Here is a 26,002-nt window from a genome sequence, read left to right on the forward strand (position 1 = left end):
CATCACCACCATTATCATCACCATCACTGTCATTATCATCATCATCACCACCATCATCACCATCATCACCACCATCATCACCACCATTCTACCATCATCATCATGAACCATCACCACCATCACCACCATCATCATCACCATCACCACCATTATCATCACCATCATCATCACCACTACCACCATCATCATCATCATCACTATCATTGGGTTCAGTTACAGTACTGCACTCAGAGATGATACCAAATCCTCTCCCCATTTCTCAGGCACACAGAATCATTTTAGTATCTCCTTCACACTCTTATCCTCTCCTCCTCCCCATCTTCCATTTACCCTCCTCTTGTTCTGAGACCCTACTTCTTCCCACCAACTTAAAAGAATGCCAACTCTTGCCAAGTATAATGTTAGGTGTTCCCACCTACATACAGTCTGGACTCAAGGAGTCATGACCAGCCCAGTCAGAAAGCTGAGATTCAAACACCTGTCCATTGGTCTCCAAAGTCTACTCCTTATCCTATTATAACCACATCACTGTAAAATATCCACCCCACTTTCTAAACATTTTTTCAAGTTTTTATGTATTTTAAGTAATCTCTACACTTAACGTAGGGTTTGAACTCATGACCTCAAGATCAAGATTCACATGTTCTTCTCACTGAGCCAGCCAGGTGCCTCCAAACATTTTTTTACCTATCATTCTCAAACACTGAACTGGTTTGTTCACAAGGCATATCATCCAAGTTTTTAAAATAAAGACTCATGCTGGGGCGCCTGGGTGGCTCAATAGGTTAAGCATCCGACTTCAGCTAGGTCATGATCTCATGGTTCATGGGTTCGAGCCCAACATCGGGCTCTGTGCTGACAGCTCAGATCCTGGAGCCTGCTTCAGATCCTGTATCTCCCTCTCTCTCTGCCTGTATACATGCTCTGTCTCTCTGTCTCTGTCTCAAAAATAAACAAACATTAAAAACTTAAAGACTCATGTTAACTTGATGCATTCATATCTCATTCTCAGTCTTCTATAGGCCCCAATTTTTTTAAAAAAGATACATGAACTGATTTGTAGCACACAATATGCCTTCTCAACAAACAATAGTTTCTTAGTCAAGTACATCAACCTCTTGAGATGATTATACCAATCAAGATGTCTTACTGCATACATTTTAGAGCAATATGTTGACAGGGAGAAACGACCTGAATGTTGCGGCACCTGGGTGGCTCAGTCAGCTAAGTGTCCAACTCTTGGTTTTGGCTCAGGTCATGATCTCACGGTTCGTGAGTTCGAGCCTCACATCAGGCTCCATACTGACTGTGCGGAGCCTGCTTGGGATTCTCTCTCTCCCTCTCTTTCTGTCCCACCTCTGTTCACTCTCTCTGTCTCTCTCTCAACAATTAATAAACTTAAAAAATAATTTTAAACAGGAAATGACCGGAATGCTTAATAAAAGTGAATTGTTAAATACACATTAGTAAATCCAGAAAATGGAATCGTTTGAAGCCATAAAAATAATACCAAATAAATAAATCTGTGTATGTAGGACAGGATGCGATTTTATGTACTGAAAGGATATATACGAATGGGATCACAACAGCTGATTTGTTTTGTTTTGTTTTTTTTTAATGTTTATTTATTTTTGAAGGAGAGAGAGACAGAGCATGAGTGGGGAAGGGGCAGAGAGAGAGGGAGACACAGAATCGGAAACAGGCTCCAGGCTCCGAGCTGTCAGCACAGAGCCCGACGCGGGGCTGGAACTCACAAACCGCGAGCTCATGACCTGAGCCAAAGTTGGACGCTCAACCGACTGAGCCACCCAGGCGTCCCCACAACAGCCTATTTGTAATGGAAAGGAAAACTCATTTTAAGGATGTTCTTAGTTTTGCTCTTTACATATTCTAAGTTTTCTCTGTAACAAGTATGCATGGCTTTCCTAATACCAAAAACAATAGAAGAACCTAGATTCTGGTGGAAAACACAGCTGCACCTATCTCAACCAGCTCAAACTGTCCCCACTTAAGCTTTTAATCTTCTGTCTCATCAGGCTGTGCGTTTGTCTGAGAGATGGCAGAGTTGCCTCTGGCCTGTCACTGTTATTTGCTTTGAACTCTACGCATCTGGGTGGCAAAGTCGGGGGCTGTTTAATATTGCGGGGGGGCGGGGGGGTTAGTGTTTGAATACATAGAAAAAATACATTAAAATTCTTCAGATCATCGGCATGGAGTTAAGAACAACTAGTCCTACCCATTAAAGGCAAAATCAGCCGCATAAGCTCAGTGCAAGAAGAGGAACAAAGATTGACCCACATCACGCTCCTGTGTCCCCTTCCAGGGGCATCCGACACAGCACAGGACGCTGAGTGCCCTTAGCGGTGTTGGAAACAATCACACATGCAGGTTCCTTGCCCGCCTGCTGCATTTTCTTCCTGGTATAACTGGAGTTCTCCTTTGCAAACTACCCCTATGCTTCAATATATAGTTAACCGTGCTCATTAACAGGTTTTAAAGTTCTCATTTTCGTTACCATTCCGAACGTGCACTTTATATATCAATGAAAATGAACACGTGTTCAGGAAATAGTAAAGATCCGCATTTAGATTTTTTATTGAATTTATATTTTATATGTATATTTTCTGATTAAAAATCAGAAGGATGGGGCGCCTGGCTGGCTCAGCCGGTCGAGCGTCCGACTCCCGATTTGGGCCCAGGTCACCATCCCAGCCAGGGTCGTGGGACTGAGCCCTGCGTCGAGCTCCACACTGAGCGCAGAGCCTGCTTAAGATTCACTCTTTCTCTCTGCCCCTCTCCCCGGCTCGTCATCTTTCTCTCTCTCACTTTCTAATATAAAAAAAAAAATCAAGATAGCTGGTATTTTGTTGACTTCTACAGGAGAGAAAGAGAGGGATTGTGGCTGCTCAAAACCAAAAATGTATCTGAAAAAACAAACTTTCAGTTCAACATCCAGATACTCTATCTTCCTCACGTTTTTGGGGATTTTTTTTTAATTTTTATTTAGCCAATGGGTGAACACACAAGGATTCCAGGGAGAGGGAGCTATATGTTCAAAGGTAGTAACGTCCCATCATGTGGTCAGGGGACACGCTTCCATGTGACTACAGAGCAGGATATGTGGCAAGAGGTGGCCCTGGAGAATCTGGCCCAGCCCACATTTGCAAGAGTCGTCCTTTGGCCATGTTAAAAAGTTTGGGTTTCGTCTCCAAGGCAACTGTAGTACTCTTGCAGCAAGGGCCTTTTAGGATAAACTTTTTTTTAAAGGTTAATATTTATCTTTGAAAGAGAGAGAGAGAAGGGGAGGGGCAGAGAGAGAAGGAGACACAGAATCCGAAGCAGGCTCCAGGCTCTGAGCTTTAGGCACAGAGCACGTCATGGGGCTCGAACTCACGAACTGCAAGATCATTCCCTGAGCCAAAGTCGGTGCTTTACTGACTGAGCCACCCAGGCATCCCAGGAAGGACCTTTTACAAGGAAATGCCAGAATGATGTTAGCATTGTATGTTGACTATACCATTCTGACAACAGTATGAAAACTAGATTGGTAAGAAAGCATTACTGGAGGTTGGTGCAATACTCCAGACAAATATATACATACATATGTATATGTATGAATGAAGATGGGGGTGGGGCGCCTGGGTGCCTCCATCAGTTAAGCGTCCGACTCGATACCAGCTCAGTTCATGATCTCTTGGCCCGGCCCGTTGAGTTCCAGCCCTGCATCAGGCTCTGCACTGACAGCACGGAGACTGCTTGGGATCCTCACCTCCCTCTCTCTCGGCCCCTGCCCTGCTTGTTTTCTCTCTGTCTCAAAGTAAATAAGTAAATTTTTTTTTTTAAGTTTTTTTTAAAGAACCTAATGAAGGGTGTTACCATTAGGGATGGAAAAAAGGAAGCAGCGTCAAGCAGCGGTAGGTCGTTAGCACGGACAGAGCTTGTGGGTTGCTCTGGTGAAGAGGAGAGATGAAGAAGAGCCTAGGATAATCCTGGGTTTTTGCCTGGAACAACTGGGTGGCACATTTTCCCAAACTGGGGCATACGGGAGGAGAAACAGATTTTTAGAAGGGAGGTAATTAGGGGAGATGGCACATTTAGGTTTCGAGCATGGCGTTCGTGGTGTCTATAAGATGTCTAGGGAAAAAGTTGCACTTCCTAGAGTGTAAGATCCATGAGGCAGGGACCTTGTTGGTTTAGTTCAACCCATCAAACAACGTGGCTTTCAGCATAATCATTGCTTACTTAGCACAACACGTGGCAGATGCTAAATGCTCAGTAAATGCCAGCCGAATAGGTGCTCTTGGATGAACTTGCGGGTCTGGATCTCAGGACAGCCTTCTAGGCAACTATTCAACGCTCTTTGGTGTCCTTGCGCAGAGAATTCTAGAACCTCCTGTGATGTTCACCGAGACCATTTTACACCTTGAAATATTGTGATTCTGGTCCACCCCCGAAGGACTAAATTACAAAAATGCTGCTAAGGTTCCCAGCGGCCCTATTCCTCTTTGTTTACAAATATAAGCAAGGTGGTTTGTTAACTGACGGAAGAGGAAAAATTGCGAAATAAATTTTGGAAGTGGTCAGATTGAGCGAAATCAGTGGTAAAGTCACAGCATTGGAGGGAGCCTCTGGTATAGTTTTTTTTTAATCAGGCATATGGCTTTCAAGTTCCTATCGAAAAGGCCAGGACAACCAAGTAGAATTGTCAAGGATGGCTGTGATCCACATATACCGGCTCTAAAGGAGATGCTTGCATGAGAATGAGTAGCAAGGAGAAGTGTGTAGCTCCAGCAGAAATCTGGAAAAGACTTTAAGAAAGAAGAAAGCAAATCCCCCCTAGTAAATGGCTCTGTTTCTTGGAGGAGTTGGAACAAATCTTCCTTGCCAGAGAAGCTTGAATTACCTGCCTATCCCTTTAAGCATTTTCACGTACAAATCAAACACAGATGGCCCATTACGTTTATGACCTCCTGTCAATTACTCTAGATGAAGCATGCATTAATTATTGAAATATTTTCATAGTATACAAGTTTTGAGTGGTTCCATTGCCTCAGATAATTTCAACTTTCTGATTAGAAGCCGGTATAAACTATTTTATTTATGAAAATTAATCTCTTGAATGTAGTAAAAGCTACAAATACAGTAGTAGATTTTTTTTTCCACTTAACAAAGCCAAACTAAAAATCCTGGCCTCTATCCTTGGAAGTCGGCGTTATGTTAACAGGGTATGCAATCCATAAACTCTGCCAAAATCTATTACAATTGTAGTAAATTTTGATTACTGGAGTTGTTTGTTATTTATGTCTAGAAGATAAAGATAATATTGGGAATAGCCCTCTTCTATTCGATGTATAAATTAGATCCATAAAATACCTTGTTTTGTAAACAGTAAAATAAAAAAAAAAGAAGAAGCCTAAACTTGGTTGAAGCTTCAAATATTTGCATCTACTTTCTTTGAATCAATAAACATTTTGGAGGATGTGAAAGTCCACGGAATGTTTAGACTTTTAACTATGCCACTAGTGTTGGTCTGGCACGGTAAACAAAATACTGGGGCCATTTGACTGTTAGAGAACAATAAGAATATTCCGACGAAGCATCACTTTGAGAGAATGTGAAGAAAGTTGAGAAGGGAACTCAGAAAAAGGCTTACGTATTTTCCGTCACTCTGGAAGGAAGCTAGTCATTCAGTAAACATCCAACACCTACTATGTGCCGAGAACCTCTCTGGGCACTTGGAGTACACTGGGGAACAAAACAAATATTTCTGCTCCTATCAGTATAGATTCTAATAGAATTGATTGCCTCCTTTAATCCTCACTGTACAGAGAAGAAAGCAGAAACCCAGAGAGGCAAGCTAACTCACCTAACATCACCCAGCAAGAAGGCCCAGAGAGGTAAGCTAACTTATGTACCATCACCCAGCAAAAAAGTTAGAATAAGAGCCCAGGCCATTGGAGCCCATCCTCTTAACCCATCCTATCTTTCAGGCCTTTACCGTTTCCAACTGACCTTTTTCTGGGTACTTGAGAAGTTAATCCTTGCATGTAATTAGCTGGACTCTCTTCAGTAGATGTCTTCAGCTAGAGAGACTCACCCTAAAAAAAAAAGAAAAGAAAAGAAACTTTATTTTTTAATTTAAAAAATTAGTTGTCTGTGTTTCTTCTCTCTGAAATCCACTGATGTTTAGGCAAAGAATGTTATAAATGAGATACCATCACAGGAATGTTGATTTCACAGACCAGTGGGAGAAGGTGGCCCTAGAGGCAGCGAAATTAACACATAATCATTGACTTCTTTTTCTGGCCAAAGCCAAAGAGGGATTGAAAACGGGAACTCTAGGTCAAGCACAAATGGAGGGTGCCATCGGCACTGTGCTGTCACAGTGGGCTTACAACATGAAAGAGAGTGATCTCTACATACCATGGTGGCAACTTGGGCCAAAAAATACGGTCCCCAGCTAGAATCTTGCATAGGGGGAATCTAGCCTATGTGTCAGGCGAAAACGATGCTTATCTATTGGATTCCTCTTGTAGGCATTCACCAAAAAACACAGCCAATGGAGAGAAGTCACGGAAATATTAATGATATTAATTCAACGCTGCTCAATTAATTCGGCGTGTTAATTTTGCCAATTAAAAAAATATATTTTCCGACCACGAATAATAAAAAAAAAAACACGGTTTTTTAGCACTTCATACTTTTACAACCTTCTCACTATGGGTGACACAAAGTCAGGTGGCTGCCTGAGGTCACATCAGATCTGACAGAGAACAGCCTACAACCCAAGATTCCTGATTTGTAACGTCAAGCTCTGGATACTCTTTCAGGCTTCTTCTGATTTGGTCCTCGTCAAAGTAGATAGAGAAAGTATTATCATGGCCATTGGCCACATGAGCGCCTGAAGCTCAGAGACACAGCACAAGTCAATGCCCGACTCGGTTCAGAGAGAAGTAACGGCATACAAAGTCCATTAAGGGTCGGCAAGAAGGAGGGCATGTATAGGAGAAGCTGAATCGCTCAAAACTAAAAGATGAATTATGCAGTAAAAGAAGTACGTACAAGAGAAAGAAGTTGTACAGAGGTAGACGTAATTCATTTCATCAAAGATTGAGTAATAGCCTAACCAGTTAGAAATATACCTAATTGGCTGTAATCAAAGCTATAACGATATTGTAACTTGCTAGGCAGTGTCGAAAGCTGTTGTTTCTTAGGAGAGAACATCATAATTGAAAAATTGCAGTCTTGTGCTTAATGAATTAGCAACTTTGGACCTATAGCATAGGAATCTGGTTTTTAAGAAGCCATATTTGGAGCCCACGGTCTAGAGCCTTGCTACTCAGAGTATGGTCCCTGGGCCAGCAGCCTTTTAGGAATGAGGAATCTTGGGCATTCTGATTCAGAATATGCATCTTACCAAAATCCTTAAGCGACTTCCTCTACACATTACAGGTTTTTTTTAAGTCGATTTATTTATTTTAAGAGAGAGAGAGAGAGAGAGGCAGAAGGGGAGGGAGACAGAAAATCCAAAGCGGGCTCTCTGTTGTCAACACAGCCCGATGCGGGGCTCGAACTCATGAACTTCGAGGTCATGACCTGAGCCGAAGTCAGACGCTTAACTAACTGAGCCACCCAGGTGCCCCTACACATCACAGTTTGAAGAGTACTGGTCTATAACATCCCTCGCCTGCTATGTATTCACCTTATCAGAAAAAATAAGTCAGCTTGACATAGAGTGTTCTCAGTGAACCCATGTGGGACCCACATGATCTCTGCTTCTATCCCCAACTCCCTTCCCAGCCTGACGTTCTAAATCCCCATCACCCTCTGATAAAAAAATTACCGAACATCCAATTAAGATTTGCTCCTAAATCCTGTTGAAACTCCGCATCTAATTCATGGGCTATCGAGTGTTTCAAGCATTTCCCAAAGTCACCTGTGAAATATTTTGGAAAGTAAATCACCACTTGCAGATCTCTCAATTTCCAGTAAATCTCCCATTTTCTACAGTTCCTTGAAGACTAGTCAGGCACCCTGGCAATCCCATCTGCTAGTTTTCTTTGCCCCCCACCCCACAAGATAATCAATCCATCAAGATCAGGAGACAAGGGTGTGTTTATAGTAGCTGGGGAAGATATGACGAATCCTACCCTTGTGCTGAAGCATCAGGTTCCTCTTACAAGTGTTTGTTTAAACCAGTCTCCTTAAGGAGAATTCGTACAGTTTCTCCTTGTTTGTAAGGGCAACGCGTCCTCTGCCCTACTTAGGAGAAAGCCCTCCCGCCGCCATTCTGGGATAACAGAGGAAGGAATCTTCTTCCTCCAGCCCAGGGGGGCCCCACTCAGCTGGGAGCAATACAACTGGTGCAATGCTTGGATTTTGATATCCACTCAGTATTTCATTATAGAAAATAAATTGTTAAAGAAATAAAATTACTTGCAATTCTACCACGCTGGCAAGTTCATGGGCCATCTGCATCTAGAGTTAGGTTCCCATATGGGTTTGCCATTTCACTTTCCTTAAGGGTATGTCCAAAAGAGTTTTCAATATTGTTACAGCCTTCACAGCAAGTTCAGTATTGATCTGCTATGTGTATGTCACCAGTCTACTACTCTTGGACATACAGTTGGCTTCTAATTTTTCATTATTAGAAATAAGTTTCAACAGCTAGTTTTTAGAGACCCAATCCCACTAATTGCCAATTATCTTTAAAGAAAAGAAAAGTTGGTCTGTGGCCAGGATTTACGTTGCTAACTTCCATTAGGCTACTCCTAAGTATATATACCATTAGTTAGATGGGGGGGAACAGGAAGAAAAGTATGAAGAAAATGATATAAAATCAATGCTCTTTACCTTAAAAATCAACCGAAAGTATATGTTCTACTAAGCGACCCCAAAGTATCATTTTCGTCCGTGAATTACTATACATAATATAGACTAAACATGTTATTCATACGCATTGGGTAAGCTTCACTGCGTTACATAGGAGCCCATTTCCTGATGAGATGCTTGCACTAGGGTAACACCGAATAGAAACTTGCTGTAGCCTAACATTTTCATACAGCTGTAATTTCATTACATTCTCACTTTCTGCAGTAGCCTGTAGAATTGAAAACACATAGGGGCACCCGGGCGGCTCAGTCAGTTGACCGTCCGACTCTTAATTTCGGCTCAGGTCACGATCTCACAGCTCGTGGTCTGGAGCCCCGCGTTGGGCTCTGCCCTCTCTCTCAAAATAAATGAACTTAAAAAAAGAGAGAGAGAGAGAAAGAGAGAGAGAAAACATTGCCATCCATCACTTAGAATCTGCTTAACCTTTGTTGAGATTATACTCAGTCCAGCCACTTTACGTAGCACTAACCCAACATCCAATTTCTGTTTTCCCTTCCTTGTCTAATACCTGTGGCTGTCCCCCCAGATAATGGTGACACTGGTTTTGGTGGCACATGAGGAAGATGGCACAAGCCACATCGAGTCCCCCACTTTGAGGACAAGGTCTCCTCTGGAGTTCAGGGAATGGCATTCCAGGTCAGGGGAAGAGCAGGAAGGGAGCAAGGTTGAAGGAATCATGATCATTCTGTTTTGCTAAGCTGAAGACAGAGAAAGGAGGAGAAAATACGTTTTAAAAGACTGATCTGGGGACAAATCATGGAGGACCTTGAGCAGTAGAATAAGGAGTCTGAATAATAAGCAAATATTGTAAGGGTGCCTGGGTGGCTCAGTCAGCTAATCGTCCCACTTCAGCCTAGGTCACGATCTCGCCTTTCCTGAGTTCGAGCCCCGCAACGGGCTCTGTGCTGACGGCTCAGAGCCTGGAGCCCGCTTCGGATTCTGTGCCTCCCTCTCTCTCTGCCCCTCCCCCCCTCAAAAATAAATAAACATTAAAAAATATATAAAGAAAAGAAAATATTGTAAACAAGAACTAATCTGAACTAGATTTGTGTTTCATGGATTTAACGGATGCAATGCATGGAAAAAAGGAGGGTGTGCTGGGGTAAATACAGACCTACCATATTGTTTAAAGAGCTGGTGGGGGGGCGCCTGGGCGGCGCCGTCGGTTAAGCGTCCGACTTCAGCCAGGTCACGATCTCGCGGTCCGTGAGTTCGAGCCCCGCGTCAGGCTCTGGGCTGATGGCTCGGAGCCTGGAGCCTGTTTCCGATTCTGTGTCTCCCTCTCTCTCTCTGACCCTCCCCCGTTCATGCTCTGTCTCTCTCTGTCTCAAAAATAAATAAAAACGTGGAAAACATTAAAAAAAATAAAAAAAAAGTAAAGAGCTGGTGGGGATGGGGAGGGTCTGAAGAGGCAACAATGAAGATGGAGAGGAGAACATGGGCATGAGGTACTGCAGAGAGGAACAGAAATTCACTGAGTGAAGGGGACAAGGAAAGTTGTTCTTGGCAGCTTGTTCCAGAACAACGTCCCTCCCAGGCTGTAAGTCCTGAGCAAACACCACCTTTGTCGCAAGGCTGTCTCCTCAAACGCTAGACACCTGCACGCCTTAAGTATGAATTATCCGAAACAATTGTTTGATTTGGGCATCAATGTCATGGTTGAAATAGAAACATGTGATTGACTTTCCGAGCCCATTTGAAAAGGATTCATAGTGGGCTCAGTTTGGTCTGGTGCTGTGACCCATGCTGCACAATCCCTGACTAGCCGGCCACCTCAGTGGGCCTGAGAAGCCCAATTTCTAGACATCTGGCAGGTGACCGGGCTGCCCCGCCCAGCTTGCCCTGGCACGAGGACAACTCGGTGAGAAGGCTCTTTAGATGGTCTCCATCTTCTTGAAGAAGCAAAGGCAACATCTTTTTTTAATTTTTTTTAACGTTGTATTTATTTTTGAGACAGAGAGAGACAGAGCATGAACGGGGGAGGGGCAGAGAGAGAGAGGGAGACACAGAATCGGAAACAGGCTCCAGGCTCTGAGCCATCAGCCCAGAGCCCCACGCGGGGCTCGAACTCATGGACCGCGAGATCGTGACCTGAGCTGAAGTCGGACGCTTAACCGACGGAGCCACCCAGGCACCCCAAAGGCAACATTTTTAAACAAAGAACGAGAGTGACCAAGTGGCATGTAGGCTTGAGTAGAATTGAGTGGAATCGGAGATTCTGGAGGACTTTCATTTAGAATTGCTAGGTAGTTTGGCAGTAGCGGTCAGAAAATAAAATATACATCCCCAGCAATTCCACGTTAGGTGCCCATGCTCAGAAAATACTGACAGCATACGAGCATTAGGAGTGTTACGCATGGAGGCATATGGGAAATACTTGAGTACATAAGGAAGTATGTCCAAGCATATTCAGTGTAACACAGTAGAAGGATATGTGTGCAGCGTATGGGAATAACTCAATGAGCGTTGATGGGCATTGGTATATTCGTACCCTGGGAAATTCCTGAAGCACTTGGAAAGAACGATGTGTATCTCTTTCTCCTCACAACGCCCAAACCTCCAAGACACTGATGAGTGAAAATAGCAAGTGTACAATGAGACATTGCCGACTATGACACACGCTTTAGGGCTTCTCTGGCTGGAAAGACAAAAGCAAGCCTTTGCTAACATGGGTCACGTCAAGAAAGCTGGAGAAAACGACTCAGGTTGCAGGTAGTGGCAGGGAGAGCGTTAGCCTTAAGCTCTAAACTCTAATATTTACAAGGACAGTAAGTGTATGGTAATTGCTTTGAGCTTCAAAATTCGTTTAAAAATGGTAAATACCTTGGCCCAGAGGAATTGCCCTTTTTTTTCCCCCACCAAATATCTGCTCTTATGCCAAAGACATCTTTCCTCTAAAATGATGCCTTTTTTTTTTTCCTTTTTGAAGTGAAGGAGGGGACACCTGGGGGGCTCAGTCGATGAAGTGTCCAACGCTAGATTTCAGCTCAGGTCATGATCGCGTGGTTTGTGGGATAGAGCCCCACATCGGGCTTTGTGCTGACAGTGCGGAGCCTGCTTGGGATTATCTCTCTCTCCCTCTCTCTCTGCCCATCCTGTCCCTCTCTCTCTCTCTCAAAATAAATAAATTTTTAAAAATTAAAAAAAAAAAGTCAGTGAAGCACTGGTTTAATCCAAGAGTTAAGGGTTGACTAGCAATGGAAAGATAGATGATAGATAGATAGATAGAAATAGATAGGTGATAGATGATAGGTAGATAGATAGATAGACAATAGACATGCAAACCTCCACTGGCCAATCTCCTTTAGAGCTACCAATTTCATCCAGGATTACCAAGGCAACTCTGTCCAATGTAATCGTGCAGTCCCCACAGCTTCAATAACACGGCAAAATAAATACCAATGGCACGCCACTGACCTGCCAATGCAGAGACATCCCTGCGCATGTCGCATTTACAAGGGGATGTGAAACACCTGTCTTCCCGGAAATGAGATCCATGCACGGAGCTGATTTAAAATCAGAACTAAATAATCTCGATTGGAATGTATTCACTGGAATATTTCTCTAGGTTCAGAAATAAGTGGAAGCAAATTATTTTCTAAATTAGAAACTATGTCTACGGTACCTTTATATGACTTCCAATCTTTGAGGACAAGTAGAGCCGATGCAACTTTAATATAGTTTAGCAGATAGTGATTGCTGCAAAATCGTCGTCTGCTCCCTCAGGATTTTTTTTTTTCACTTAAGAACCTGATGGCGTTTGGGGTAAAGTGTTCTAAGAGGGATTCAAGCACATGACAGAAAAGAAAACATTAACCCACCATGTAGCCAAGAGCTGGATTAATCTTTTAAGCAATTCAGAAGAGAATCCCACCACGAACCCTAAAAGACCATTCAAATAATCTGGAAAATGCTAAGCTATCTCTGCTTGTAAGAGACCACAGTGATGGGTTTTTCAGTTATTCGGGGCATAACTTTGACTCCTTGATTCAGAAGTAAGCTTTAGTGTAAGTTGTTTTAGTTTTCACGTGTTTGGAAGTAATAAGCACCGGACATTTCTTTGAGCCTAAAGCTGGACACAGTCTGCCACCCCGGGCGCATGAGAGTCACTCTGAGAAAGGGTGTTTAATGAGTAACTCTGCAGTAAAAGTCCTCGAAAAACTTCTTCTAAACATTAGACCCCGTACTTTCTTTCTGAAATACATTAACAGCCTCCAGAAGGTTCAGAGATGCTGTGGCAGCCCTGTTAGACTTCAGAAGTCCCTGATATCTCAAGTGCATCGAAAGGTTTGTGCACACTCCCCCCCCCCCCCCCCCCCCCCCCCGCGCGCCGGCCCCCCCCCACGCCCACCCCCTCCACCCCCCAGCCAGTGTCTGGAGATCGCGTTGACTGCAATTCTCCCGGAGAGAAAGATTGATAAAGCAAAGCAATCAGAGTTATTTCCTATGCATGAAATTGATTAAATGCTTCACTAAATGGCTTATAAATTTGCTTCTCATATTTCTGTCACCGCTGAAAAGATTACAGAATCTCTGCATATAACCATGTTGTATACAATACCAAATTACAAAAGGTTGTAAAAACTAATGTTTTGTTTAAAGTTTTGAGCAGGACCATATGCCTCCAGTGACCTTGAGTAAGCTATTTTAATTCAAACCATTTCAAAGAATAGAAAGGGGAGAAATATTCCACTCCGTAACAAACCAGACAAGTTGGTGGGTAAACCTCAGTTAACTACGCTGAACCCCTGCTCTTTCCAGCCAGGGTGTGGAGTGAATCCTCTCCCAGCAAAGGCCTTTGCGTCTCCAAAGCTGGGAAACACATGTGGTGTCAACAGGGATATGTTTACAAAGGAGATGAAAATAGGGGCTTTGAGACCTCCCAAAGCTGAATTCGCCCCATTATTTTTCATTCAGAGACATCTCCTAATGAGTTCCGAGTCTTGCGCGGACTTGCGGGACCGTGTAAGAAAAAGACGACAAATATTAGCACGGGTGGTGGGGTTGTCTTACGTTTAGGATTTTTGTTTGTTTACTTATCATCTTTGCACATCTTGCAAATGCCGGTTAAGTCCCATTCTTCCTTCCGTGTGAGAATTGCTTCCAAGGCTGGTGTAACAATCGAGGCGGGGGGGGGGGGGGGGGGTATCAAAGAAGTAATTTATAGGCCAGCACGTGACCCGCAGATGTTACTTGGGAAACGAAATCCTATTCTGAACCTGCCCTTCAAAGCACCTTCACTTCTACGGGAAAAATGACATTCTTTCATAACATTTATTAGACATTACGTCCCCAGCAAGAATTAACATTTGGCATGAACAGGCAGCTCTGTAAGAACTTCAAGAGAGGAAGGTTTACAACCAAGGACGTGCTTAAGATCTCCACTGGGCTGACCTCTGTGAGTGCTCTTTCCCCAACCACCTATCACCTTCAGGAAGAGCCAGTGTGGAAACCAAGGTGGACCCATAGCCACAGCCACGTGGAGCCCAGGGAGGTGGAAACTCTCAGGGCAATACTGTCCAAGGGGAACAGAAGGGCTCGCCAGGATCAGGCGAGGTTCACATCTCCTTTCGCGTGGAGTTTGTGGGGTGCATACGGGGAGTAGCAACGGAATTAGCTCTCATTTGTAAAAACGCAATGGAATCTCACCAGTAAAATCCAGATTTTTTTTTTCTCTCTCTCTGTCTCTCTGTCTCTCTCTCTCTCTCTTTTTAAATTAGTACCTGTTCTGGGAGATATGCCAAAAATCCAGGGATAATTTAACCTGACCATCAACAGCTGGACAACTTATTTAACTCTTTGGTGATGGTTACGTGAACTTTCTCATTGGCTTTAAGCCACCGCGTAATTAATGTTGATGTCAGACAGAGAGGGTTTAATAAATCATAACAAAGAAAGCGGTCCATTATTGTACAACACAGAGAATAACTACCTTGTGCCCACAGGTGTTTGCCATCTTAAAACATTTGAATCCATGCTTCCGAAAGTTTACTCCTTGAAACGCTAATTCTCTAAGATTATCCTTCGCGAAAGGGTTTTGTCGATCAAATCCATTGAGCAACGCTGTCCTGGAGAATTACAGTGCGTGGTAACGTGTTAGAGGCCTCTGCTGCAAACCATCCCGTTTGACTCAGTTTAACCTAGAGTTTTTCGCTTGACCCGGACTTCTTTTTGTATTAATGTTTCGAACGTCGGAATGTTCTGTAAAACATACTCAGGGTAAGATATTTAAACCTACTGCCTGTCTGGCTGACTAGCCCACCTCTTTTGAAAGTTCAGCAAGCTCTGGGCTGCCCCTTCTGTAAGATTCTCAGCCAAGATAAGAGAAATACTCCAGGGGTGTCTGAGTGGTTCGGCCGGTTAAGTGTCCAACTCTTGCTTTCGGCTCAGGTCACAATCTCACGGCTAGCGGGTTCGAGTCCCACGTCGGGCTCCGCACCATTGGTGCCTGGGATTCTCTCTCTCTCTCTACCCCTCCCCTGCTCTCTCTCTCTCTCTCTCTCTCTCTCTCTCAAAAATAAGAGAATGGCATTGAATGCCCAGATGAGTATTATTTCCATTTGTAAGTGAATATTCCACATACATTGATTTTTTTTTTCTTACGGATTATTTTTGGCCTATGAGGATTATTCACAAAGTCACTTCTCCTTTCTATTTTATTTTATTTTTTTTTTTCAACGTTTATTTACTTTTGGGACAGAGAGAGAGACAGAGCATGAACGGGGGAGGGGCAGAGAGAGAGGGAGACACAGAATCGGAAACAGGCTCCAGGCTCTGAGCCATCAGCCCAGAGCCTGACGCGGGGCTCGAACTCACGGACCGCGAGATCGTGACCTGGCTGAAGTCGGACGCTTAACCGACTGCGCCACCCAGGCGCCCCTCTATTTTATTTTTTTTAACATTTTTCTAAATGTTATTTAGAAAAATTTATTCATTTTTGAGAGAGAGAGAGAGAGAGAGAGAGAGAGAGGGAGAGTGCAAGCGGGGGAGGGGCACAGAGAGAGAGGGAAACACAGAATCCGAAACAGGCTCCAGGCTCCGAGCTGTCAGCAAGGAGCCCAACACGGGGCTCGAACTCACGAACTGTGAGATCGTGACCTAAGCCGAAGTCAGATGCTTAACCGACTGAGCCAGCGAGGCGCCCCTCCTCTCTATTGCAAATAATAGATTTCAAAAGCCATGTTTCTTCTTCCGTTTCTAGAATCAAAGTCACTCATGCATCAAGATCGTTCAAGAAAACCTGTGCGAGCGTAGGAGAGTGACGTAATTCTAGAGATAAGCCAGGATTTACCTTCATTTAATTTTTTAAGGAAATCATTTATTTGCACACTTCTGCCTCTTAACTCGTTTGAGTAACAAAGGCATCATGTGGCGCATCAGGGGTGACAGAGGACAGCATAAGCCCTGGTGAGGATCTTTGACTCGAAGTTGTACTTCGATTCCCAAACCTGTAAGGTGCCTCAGGGTCCCCCAGAGGCCGTGTTGGGAGCCCAGACCTCCGAGGCCCCGCGCCCAGAGCTCCTGCTTTGGTAAGCTTGGAGAGGGCCCTGAGAATCTGCATTTCCAACAAGCTCCCAGGAGATGAGGCCTGCCCCAGGCCTCTTCAAAGCGCAGGAAGGCTGAGGACCCGGGGATGCCTCATCCAATAACTTGTCCAGTAATTGGTATATTGATTGCTAATGTCACCATGTTTGAGTACCTATAAACCCCTCACTCTATTACACAGCCCCCAACAATCCAAAAAGTCATTGTTTATTCATTGTGACTCCCAAACTGGCCCTTGTCAGTTCCTGCTGGAAGGCTTGCTGATAAAAATCAGCAGATGATTGGACGCACACATTCTTAACATGACTGACCCATGACATCTCCGAGGGCAGTCAGGGAGCCTGTCATTATAGTACAATACTTCTCTTTCTTCCTCCTTATCTAGCCCCAGATGACTTTGAGATTTTTATTAACTCATTAATGACTGAAGATGTCATTAGAGCCACGAGAAGGTTCCCCCTCACCCCCGCCACCACTTTTCTTTCTTCTTCCTTTTTTTTTTTTAATAGGAATCAGCATACAATTTTCTGGGGGGGGGGGGGGGGGGGGGGGGGGCAGCCAAGACAAACCAAATGGAGGGACCCTTTCACTTTATTAGAATTTGAAATCTGATTGATGGGTACTAGGATTGAAAATCTGCACCCGGAAATACCAAGTTGTTCCAGAAATACGGTGGGCAAGAAAAACAGGGCAGTTCAATAAAGAAACAGCAACCCATAAAATTCAGCAGTTTCTATTATGTTGCAGGCTCAGTCTTTCCAACCTAACCGCTAAATTAAAAAAAAAATAAAAATTCAGAGGAAGGCCACTGAAACCTCTAAATGTTTCTTACCTACACATTCATTAAAACATATCTTGTTTCTGCGTGCCTTTAATTTTCACATCTGCAGAATTGCTTTTAAAAATCAAATTAGATCTTTTGAAGGCACTTAAATTGCAACAGCCTTATGTTTTTTTATATGCTCCCCGGGTTTCAGCCTTTTTATCTGGGTTGTGTGTCCAATTAATGGCCTATCTCAAGGAAGTGCTAATCATTTCGAAAACTTGAGAATATAAAAAGCCAGCAGATTATTTTCATTAGAACTGATTGGATTGAGAATAAGCTACAGAGGAAATGCTCAATAATCATAACTTTTTTTAGATGAGATCACCGAAAAGGTCAGTCACATAAGGTGCTTTTCATTGCAGTCAAGTCTTTGAAGACCTGTTTTAGGACTTGTTTGGTTTTTTGTTTAAGTTTATTTATTTATTTTGAGAGAGAGGGAGAGAGCGAGCACAAGCGGGGGAGGGGCAGAGAGAGAGAAAGAGAGAGAGGAAGAGAAAGAGAATCTCATGCAGGCTCCACGCTGCCAGGACACAGCCTGACCAGACTTGATTCCACAAACCGTGAGATCACGACCCGAGCCAAAATCAAGAGGCAGACGCTTAACTGACTGAGCCATCCAGCTGCCCCCAAAGACCTGTTTTCATTCCATTCCTCTTGGGGGTTCAGCTTTGGGCATGTCAGGAGGCCGGGTGGAGAGTGGGTTTACACTGATTTTATCAGGCCAGATCATTCGCTTGGCAAAGAAAATGTCTGTTACTAGATGTATCTCATATGTTATTAAGTGTTTACAAAACTTTACTATTGTCAAAACACATTGTAAATTCACAGATCCTCATAATACATGGAGACTCGACTCCCTGAAAGAAAAAAGAAAAAAAAAAAAAAAAAAGAGTGTCCAAAGACCTAAAAAGATTTTGGCCCAAGGAAACTGCTGTCGATAAACTATGACCAAGATTGAAACATGCCTCAAGCTAAGTTTTTTCTTAAATCACCTAATTACATCTTTCTCTCGGTATTTACTGGCCTGGTGGAAAAATTTTCTTCATTAAATGTTATGTTAAATAATTAGTTAATATTTGCAGATTAACTAAATATAAAAATTGTGTCTAATTCAGCAGTAAGAGCATTAAATTCTTTTTCCCCCTTTCTGTCCATGATGCCCAACCACCAGATAAAACCTGGGAAATAACAGTCAAAAACCCAGATGTTTTTAAAGCTCCAGATGTTTGCTGTCGTATAGACACGGTCTTAATCTGCTCAGTCATAATCACGACGTTCTTTAATATCATTTGCCAATGTTTGAGGCCCTTCCCCCACCAGATCATGTCTAACAGTCCTGTTTAATTCATTCATAGGGGAAAACACAAAGATATTTTCTTCAGAAAATACTGAGTCCTCAACGGACTCAAAATACAGGAACACCAGCCAGAATGGTGCCCAAGTCTTTAGGTTGAAGAACGTTTCCTATCTGCATTTTTTAATGATGAAAAATAATACAGCTTCAATGGATGGAATTTTAATTGCCATGTGCGTGCTAACTTCGATTCTGGTAAGTCGTTGGGAATAACCAGCTCTCAAATGCAAATGGCAGCCATCTTTTCAACGGGCTCCTTCCCCAAACTCACTCCCTTGCTGCCAAGTCCCATAAGAGATGACACATTGGGAACAATTTCTGCTCTGGTGACTTTGGGTTAGAGAAGCACTAGCAAGGTAAAGCCTTGGTGAGCCTCAGCACCTTCGTGTTCTGTGTGACCCTGAGTTTGTCACTTAAGCTCTGAGCCTCGATTTTTACCTCTTTAGAACGGGAATAATAACCCTGCCCCCAATAAAGCTGAGGATCTCATGAAAGAACTCTGGAACCACAACTGCAAATGCACATGATCATCAACATTTAAAATATTTTACCAGGGGCGCCTGGGTGGCTCAGTCGGTTAAGCGTCCGGCTTCAGCCCAGGTCACGATCTCACGGTCCATGAGTTTGAGCCCCGCGTCGGGCTGTGTGCTGACGGCTCAGAGCCTGGAGCCTGTTTCGGATTCTGTGTCTCCCACTCTCTCTCGGACCCTCCCCCATTCATACTCTGTCTCTCTCTGTCTCAAAAATAAATAAAACATTAAAAAAAAATTTTAAATAAAATATTTTACCATGAAGTTTACATATTATTGTTTAAATATTATTACATAAAAGTATCGTGACTGTTAATGTGGAATCCAGGGGCACAAGAGAGACAGCCACACTCAAAAAAGATCTGGCCAGCTAGGGGCGCTTGGGTGGCTCAGTCGGTTAAACATTCACCTCTTGATCTCACCTCAGGTCAGATCTCACAGTTCTTGAGTTCGAGCCCCTCATCGGGCTCTGCACTGATGGCATGGAACCTGTTGGGGATTCGGACTCTCCTTCTCTCTGCCCCTCCCCCACTTGTGTGCGTGCGCGTGCTAGAGCTCTCTCTCTCGCTCTCAAATAAATAAATTAGTTAAAAAAAAAAAAAAAAAAGATCTGGCCAGCAATTTACTGTTTACAAATTGATCACAGGAGACCATAACCCCTGGGTGTGCAAAACAGCACCAGATTCTCCTCCCTTGCGTTCCTGTGTCCTTCCTGAACTTCACCTGGTTGAACTGAGAAATCGTTTTAGTACTACTCTCTTTATGGTCACTAAATAGATTATTCATAGATCCCACTGGCTGGGTCTGTATTACAATTAGGGCACTTCTGCCAATCGGGAACCATAACCTTGACGAACCGTTGGCCTTAACTTTGAGGCAGCTCACACACCCTCTTGGCCAATGGCAAAGACTCCAGCCTTTGCATATGTCAGTTTCGTGTCCTGCCGAATATTCAGACAGACCTCACGGTTTCTATCAAGGAACACTGCTTCCATGTTTTGTTTTGTCTTTTACTGTTAATAAAACGTATGTCCTGGAAAGTTGTCATGGAAAAACACGCCAGCCTTCCTCCCCACAATGTAAGAGCGTGTCTAAGTGAGAAATCAGCTCACACCCCTGTAAAATGCTAAGCACTAAAACACCTTTCCAGCATTTCAATCTTAGACCTTTTTGTCATAGCTCCAAGATCTTTGGAAAATACCTCTAATTTTGAATTCTACTTTTAAGATATCGAAAGGTTTCCACAGGATAAAACAAAACAAAACAAACAAATGGGAATAAAACTAATGAAGGGAAGGTGATGCGGCTCGCTTAAAATTCGTAATGTAGCTGCGGTGTCAGAATGCTCCGGTAAAACGAAAGCTCCCATATTAAGAAATGTCTTGAAAAGTTTAGTCTAACTTTGTGCTCCATTATATGACCACTGGGCGGGCGGGGGGATGGCCGATCGAGTTTTCGTTCCTTCGCCTTCTTGAAGTCACAAATCACCCATTAGCATGTTGCTGTAGTCGGGTGCTCGCTCCGGAGAGCCAGGAGTCAATACAAAAGGAAACAATAATAGGAAAGGGAAAGATTTTACCGTCATCATAGGGAAAGGTGTGTGAGCTGGAGGAAAGTACAGTACAGAAGCTCATGACAAGTCATGATAAATGGGTCGTTATAAAATTCATGTTTAGGCAGCACCAGGCCGGGGATAATGCCATTCGTCATGGCAACACTAGGCCGCTAATGGGACCTCATCGCATATTCATGTTTGCTGTGGTTCTTTTCTCCCTCCCACCCTGAGCTAGTGCCTGGAAATATCTCCACCTCAAGCTGAAGCTCAACTAGGCCTTCTTCGTCTTCTTCTCCTTCTTCTTCTTCTTCTTCTTCTTCTTCTTCTTCTTTTTTTGTATTTGTTATTGTTGTAGCAATTACACTGTAAAAGTGCTACCCAAGATTGATTGCTCTGATCTGTAGTTCAATTGTAAATTAGAATACACATCCCCCCAGGGACACACGGCCCCTATTTGTGATTAAGAAAAAAGCCCCATAATAGACTAATAGCTAAAGTTCTCTCTCTTTTACTTTCAGGCAATTAGCTTGATGAAATGGCCTCTTTTTGTGTGTCCTGGAAGTGTAAACCGATATCATAATGAAGTATATGATGTTTATTCTATTATTTTCACCTTGCAGGGTCTGCAGGAATGCATAAGTAATGGCCGCTTTGTCTAGTACGTTTACTGATTCACAAGTAAACTATTTCTTAAAGATGCAGTGTGTGCATTTCGAGGCTCGAGCTAAGTAACCCCTCCCTGTGGGCTCACCTCCCAAGGCAAAAGACTTTCTACTAAAGAGGAAAAAAACCGAATTGCTCAAGCCAGCTTGTGATATTCAAGAGCCATCTAGCTACTGGACCGCTCTGGGGTGGATGAGGTGGCTGGCGCTCAGGATCAGTAAAGACCCCCGGGGCACTGTAGCAAAGTGCCCCGTGGCGACGTTGTGCCCCCCAGGAGCCCCCGTGGTCAGCTGACCATAATGTACCCCTTCAGCTCCACGAATCGGTGGCGGAACACCAACTCGATTTCTCCTCTTGGGTGGCCGAAGGCAGCCCTACAATGTATTGGCCATTTTTAAATGTGTCGCACCCTCCCCCACTCCAAACGTCTTGTCTTTTCAAGATCCAAAACTTTGATCTCCCAAGTCGACAAGAAAGCATTCCTTAGCTTCCTACATGCACCAGCTGACGGAGATATTGACCAGCAAGCCAATGAATACAACCACTTGTAGTTGGTCCGTTTCCAAAGCCACTTGTGCTGTTCCTCTATAGTCTTTTAATATTTGTTTTCATTTCATTCATGAGGGTCTCAAGAGTGGGGGGGGGGGGGGAAGTGTTCCAACTGGCATGATAGAAATAGGAAAGAAGGAAAAACAGAAGAGAACAAAACAAATCTATCTTGGTCTAAAATGGTTTATGGTTTTATACTTCTCCAGATGTTAATTATGGTTCCAATTCTATAGTCTAATTCCCGGTCACTCATCAATAAGCCAGTTTGTACTACCCCAAACGTTTTCTGGGCTTGTGTTGTCTGAATAAACTCATCCCTGTCCTCTTTAATACGAACCCGATCTGAGTCTCTAGAAAGTCATTTTTTTTACAGCAAAAAGATCTCACTAATGTTTTTCGTACTGACCTGGATGTGCATTTTTAGATTTGTCAGGTTGTAAAACTCATGTCTGAGAGAGTCTTCTGTTACATATAAAATGTGTGTGCATTTCCTCCCAGTTACGCGAGCTACTTCCTGGTTAAATAAGACTTTTTGAGAAAGTTTATTACTATATCCCAAAAAGTGATTTTAATGTTAGATCATTTCCAAACATACTACAAAATGAGCTACCCAGGAATATCCCAGGAAAATTCACTTTGATATCTTTCTTGCTATAAATCACAAGGTTTTACCAGTCTTTATTTGGGGACTGACTTTCTCATTCGCAATATTTATACATTGAATTGCTTGCCACGTCAATGATAAACCTGCAACATAATGTAAATTTCCATTGCTTTCAGAAATGTTTGAATGTCTGGCTGTTACATTGCCACCATATTTGAAATACGTTATTGTAAACTTTTAAGTGACATTGAGCCTGGGAGGGTCTCGTCCACACTTACAGCACCTACTTCCAGTAACCAGTAACATTTTTTAAGGGTACACTTATTCTTTTTTTTAATTTTTTTAATTTTTTTTTTCAACGTTTATTTATTTTTGCGACAGAGAGAGACAGAGCATGAACGGGGGAGGGGCAGAGAGAGGGAGACACAGAATCAGAAACAGGCTCCAGGCTCTGAGCCATCAGCCCAGAGCCCGACGCGGGGCTCGAACTCACGGACCGCGAGATCGTGACCTGGCTGAAGTCGGACGCTTAACCGACTGCGCCACCCAGGCGCCCCAAGGGTACACTTATTCTATAACAATAATGCCTGATATTGACCAAGTGCATTATAATTTTTGAATCTCTTTCAGACAGATCCCCTCACATGCATACTTCTATGAGACAAATGAGGCAAATAATTTAATTGTCACCCCAGAGTTGGAAGGGAGGACACTGAGGCTCAGAGAGGTTAAGTGACTTGCCCAAAGTCACAAGTCAGCAATCGCAAAGTTGAACCTTGTCCCCAGGCATTTAACTCCAAACTCTCACCTCCTTCTGGCTGGCCATGTTGCCTTTATACTAGCTACACATTCACCATTGGGAGTAACCCTCCAGAATCTCAAAGCTTTTATGAAAAACAAATCTTGTGATCTTCATTTATATCTGGGCAAGATAGACAAATAAATGTAAAGATCCGTGCGTGCACACACACACACACACACACACACACACACACACCTTGATAAAAGCCTACAAGGAAAGGAGGGAAGGGATGGAATTCACACAGATTGTTACCTACCTACCTAAATATAAGATAAAGAATCTACATTTGATTACTAACATATGCCTAGACTAGGTAGGTACTAGCCACAAAATTGAAGAAATTATCTAGAGAACTCAACTTTGAGGGACAGGGGGAAGACCACTCTTTTCAAGAGACATGGGTTTGTATCCTAATTTTCCAGAGGCTTGGTTGAGCCTTCTTATCAGACTTATCTCCAGGACCTTTACACACACCACTGCCTCTGCCTCATCCTTACCTCCTGTCACATATTCCCATAGAACTAATTCAAATCTGACCATCAATCTAGAATTAGCTCAAAGATCATTCCTCCGTGGAGATGGTCCCTGGCTTCTCTCTCTCTCTCTCTCTCTCTCTCTCCCTGTTCCACATACCTCTTAGATTTGATCCACAAGTGAGCCTCTTTCGTCCCCACCCATAATGACCTTTTCCATCCTGAAGCCAGTGAAGACAGGATTTGGATCTAGAATCCAGCTACAGGCTCTTCCAAGGGTGTGCTGGACCTGTCTGCTGAAGTGTTCCCACTGTCAAGATCACTAACATATCAAAGTGCCATGCTCAGAGAGCCCTGAGATCAGCAAAGAAGTTCCGGGCCATTCTTTGCCAATGAATGGTCATGACATTGATGAGGAATGGCCACTCCTTTGTTGGAGTGGCCTTGAAATGACCAGATAAAACACACAAAACAGAATCCACTGGAATAGGCCAAACCGGAGACCAAATCGCCTCAGCCATGATTTCCTACGAAAAGCTATTCCCGCCTGAACATGAGAAAGACCTCAGAAGTGAACCCAAAACAAATGATCCCCAAACAAAGAGTTTATAAATATGTCCAAATCCCAGATGGGACATTCCTTAAACTTAAGGGAGAAAGGAGGGGCCGTATCATTATGTCATTCATTCATCTATCCCTCCATTCAATAAATCATTCAACAAATACTTATTGAACGTTGAGGAGATAATCACAACAGTAGACATCATCCTTGCCCTCACGGAACTCACAGTATAATAGGGGAGACAGATACGTAATTGTATCATCGAATATAAGATTATATATGTAATGCATACAAGAGGCATCAGTACAGATAAAATGGGACTCTTGGTGGGAACTTCATAGAGACAGACGCTTCAGTATAGAAAGTCTTACAATACAAGCCTGAAGAATGAGGTTACAGATGAAGGTACAAGGGGGAAGCACTGGCAAAGGCCCAGGAGTGGAACACAGCTAAGTGAAAGGGCCATTAAACAGTCCAGCGAGAATGGATCCCTGGGATCTGGAGGCAAAGTGGAATGTGACCAGCCCCGGAGACACAGGAAGGTTGGGCCAGACCATGCAGGGCCTTTTAGGCCACAGTAAGAATTTTGGATGCCACCTGGGGTCCAGCGCAAGTCCACTGAGGGGTTCTGAGCAGGAAACGCCCAGAATCACATTTGTAATAGGCTAGCTGAGGATAGTATGGTGACAGTCTGGATGAGGAACCTCGATGTTTAAAGCGTACGATGGTCTTCTTTTTCTGGCACGGTCTACTATCCCTGCTCTAGGGAACCACATCCCCCTTACCACTAGAAAACAGACCTCTCTCCACCCCCTGTTCTGTGTGAGCCCAGCTCCGGGCCTTCCCAGCGTCGAGCAGGGAAGATCTGGCATATCAGGCATGACATCAAAGAGCATCTGAGTCAGTTCTAAGAAACAATGGCCGCTCTTTTGGTAGCAAGCCCTCCATTCACAGGCAACAGCCAGAGCTAGGAGATGCTATATAGGCTCTGAATGAAGCGGGCTATCCAAAGATCCTGTAAGCGGTCATTCTCAACATCTTGAAAAGCGGGCTGTGGTCACAGGACATGCTCCTGAGTCACTTTCCCGCACCCTTTGACCAGGTCAGGACCTACTCACTTTGGCCCCCCTGCCCTGTGGTAGAACCTCTGCTGCCATCACTTGTTAAGGGTCTTGTCTTCTCCACTCGACAGTAAGAGCCACAGAACCGGAGCTATGCCTCTTAATCCCTTTATGGCTAATGTACCTGTTAGCGCTCAGTAATGGGGGGCTGTTTCATTTGCTCCGTGGTATACAACTCTCTGTGTTGATTCTTCTTCTGTCTCCTTCCGGGAGTTCCTTGAGAGCAGAGTCAATGCCACCATCTTTGTGTCTCCAGTTGGTACTTGCTATAGGATTGATTATTTTCTTAGTCACCTAATACACGGATAAAGGGTCCTCGTTAAGACAACCAATCCTGCCTCCCCTTTAGTCAGCCACAGGCTATGCAAAACCACATCATCTGAGGATATTTTATACCATCAATACTTACCAGTGAGAGATGTTCCTTAACACTGATGGTCAATGCATTTCTCCATATTAATATAGACCCTAAAAGAGAATGCATAAAAAAAAACTGTTTAAGTCCAAATAAGGTCTATAGCTGCGA

At 43.6% G+C, this 26,002-nt stretch overlaps 2 long non-coding RNA genes across 12 annotated transcripts in view; one reads left to right on the forward strand and one right to left on the reverse strand.

Annotated features, from left to right (window-relative positions):
* LOC121042467 (uncharacterized) overlaps window positions 1-26,002 on the forward strand; it is a 209,713-nt gene that overhangs the window by 158,260 nt on the left and 25,451 nt on the right. The gene's annotated exons all lie outside the window — the stretch shown is intronic.
* Window positions 1-26,002, reverse strand: part of LOC121042464 (uncharacterized) — a 74,399-nt gene that overhangs the window by 34,537 nt on the left and 13,860 nt on the right. For 9 of the 11 annotated variants that reach the window (XR_005796233.1, XR_005796229.1, XR_005796232.1 and 6 more), the window contains 3 exons: window positions 25,886-25,944; window positions 25,601-25,770; window positions 6,013-6,098 (listed from right to left, as the gene is read on the reverse strand). This is a non-coding gene — a long non-coding RNA (uncharacterized LOC121042464). Of the gene's footprint in view, window positions 1-6,012; window positions 6,099-12,517; window positions 12,668-14,824; window positions 14,961-25,600; window positions 25,771-25,885; window positions 25,945-26,002 lie in introns of all 11 variants that reach the window. The other 2 variants (XR_005796226.1, XR_005796227.1) reach the window with 2 other exon arrangements.

Source organism: Herpailurus yagouaroundi, unplaced genomic scaffold, assembly GCF_014898765.1.
Source record: "Herpailurus yagouaroundi ecotype Mexico unplaced genomic scaffold, PumYag 185, whole genome shotgun sequence".
Classification (NCBI taxonomy): Eukaryota; Metazoa; Chordata; class Mammalia; order Carnivora; family Felidae; genus Herpailurus; species Herpailurus yagouaroundi.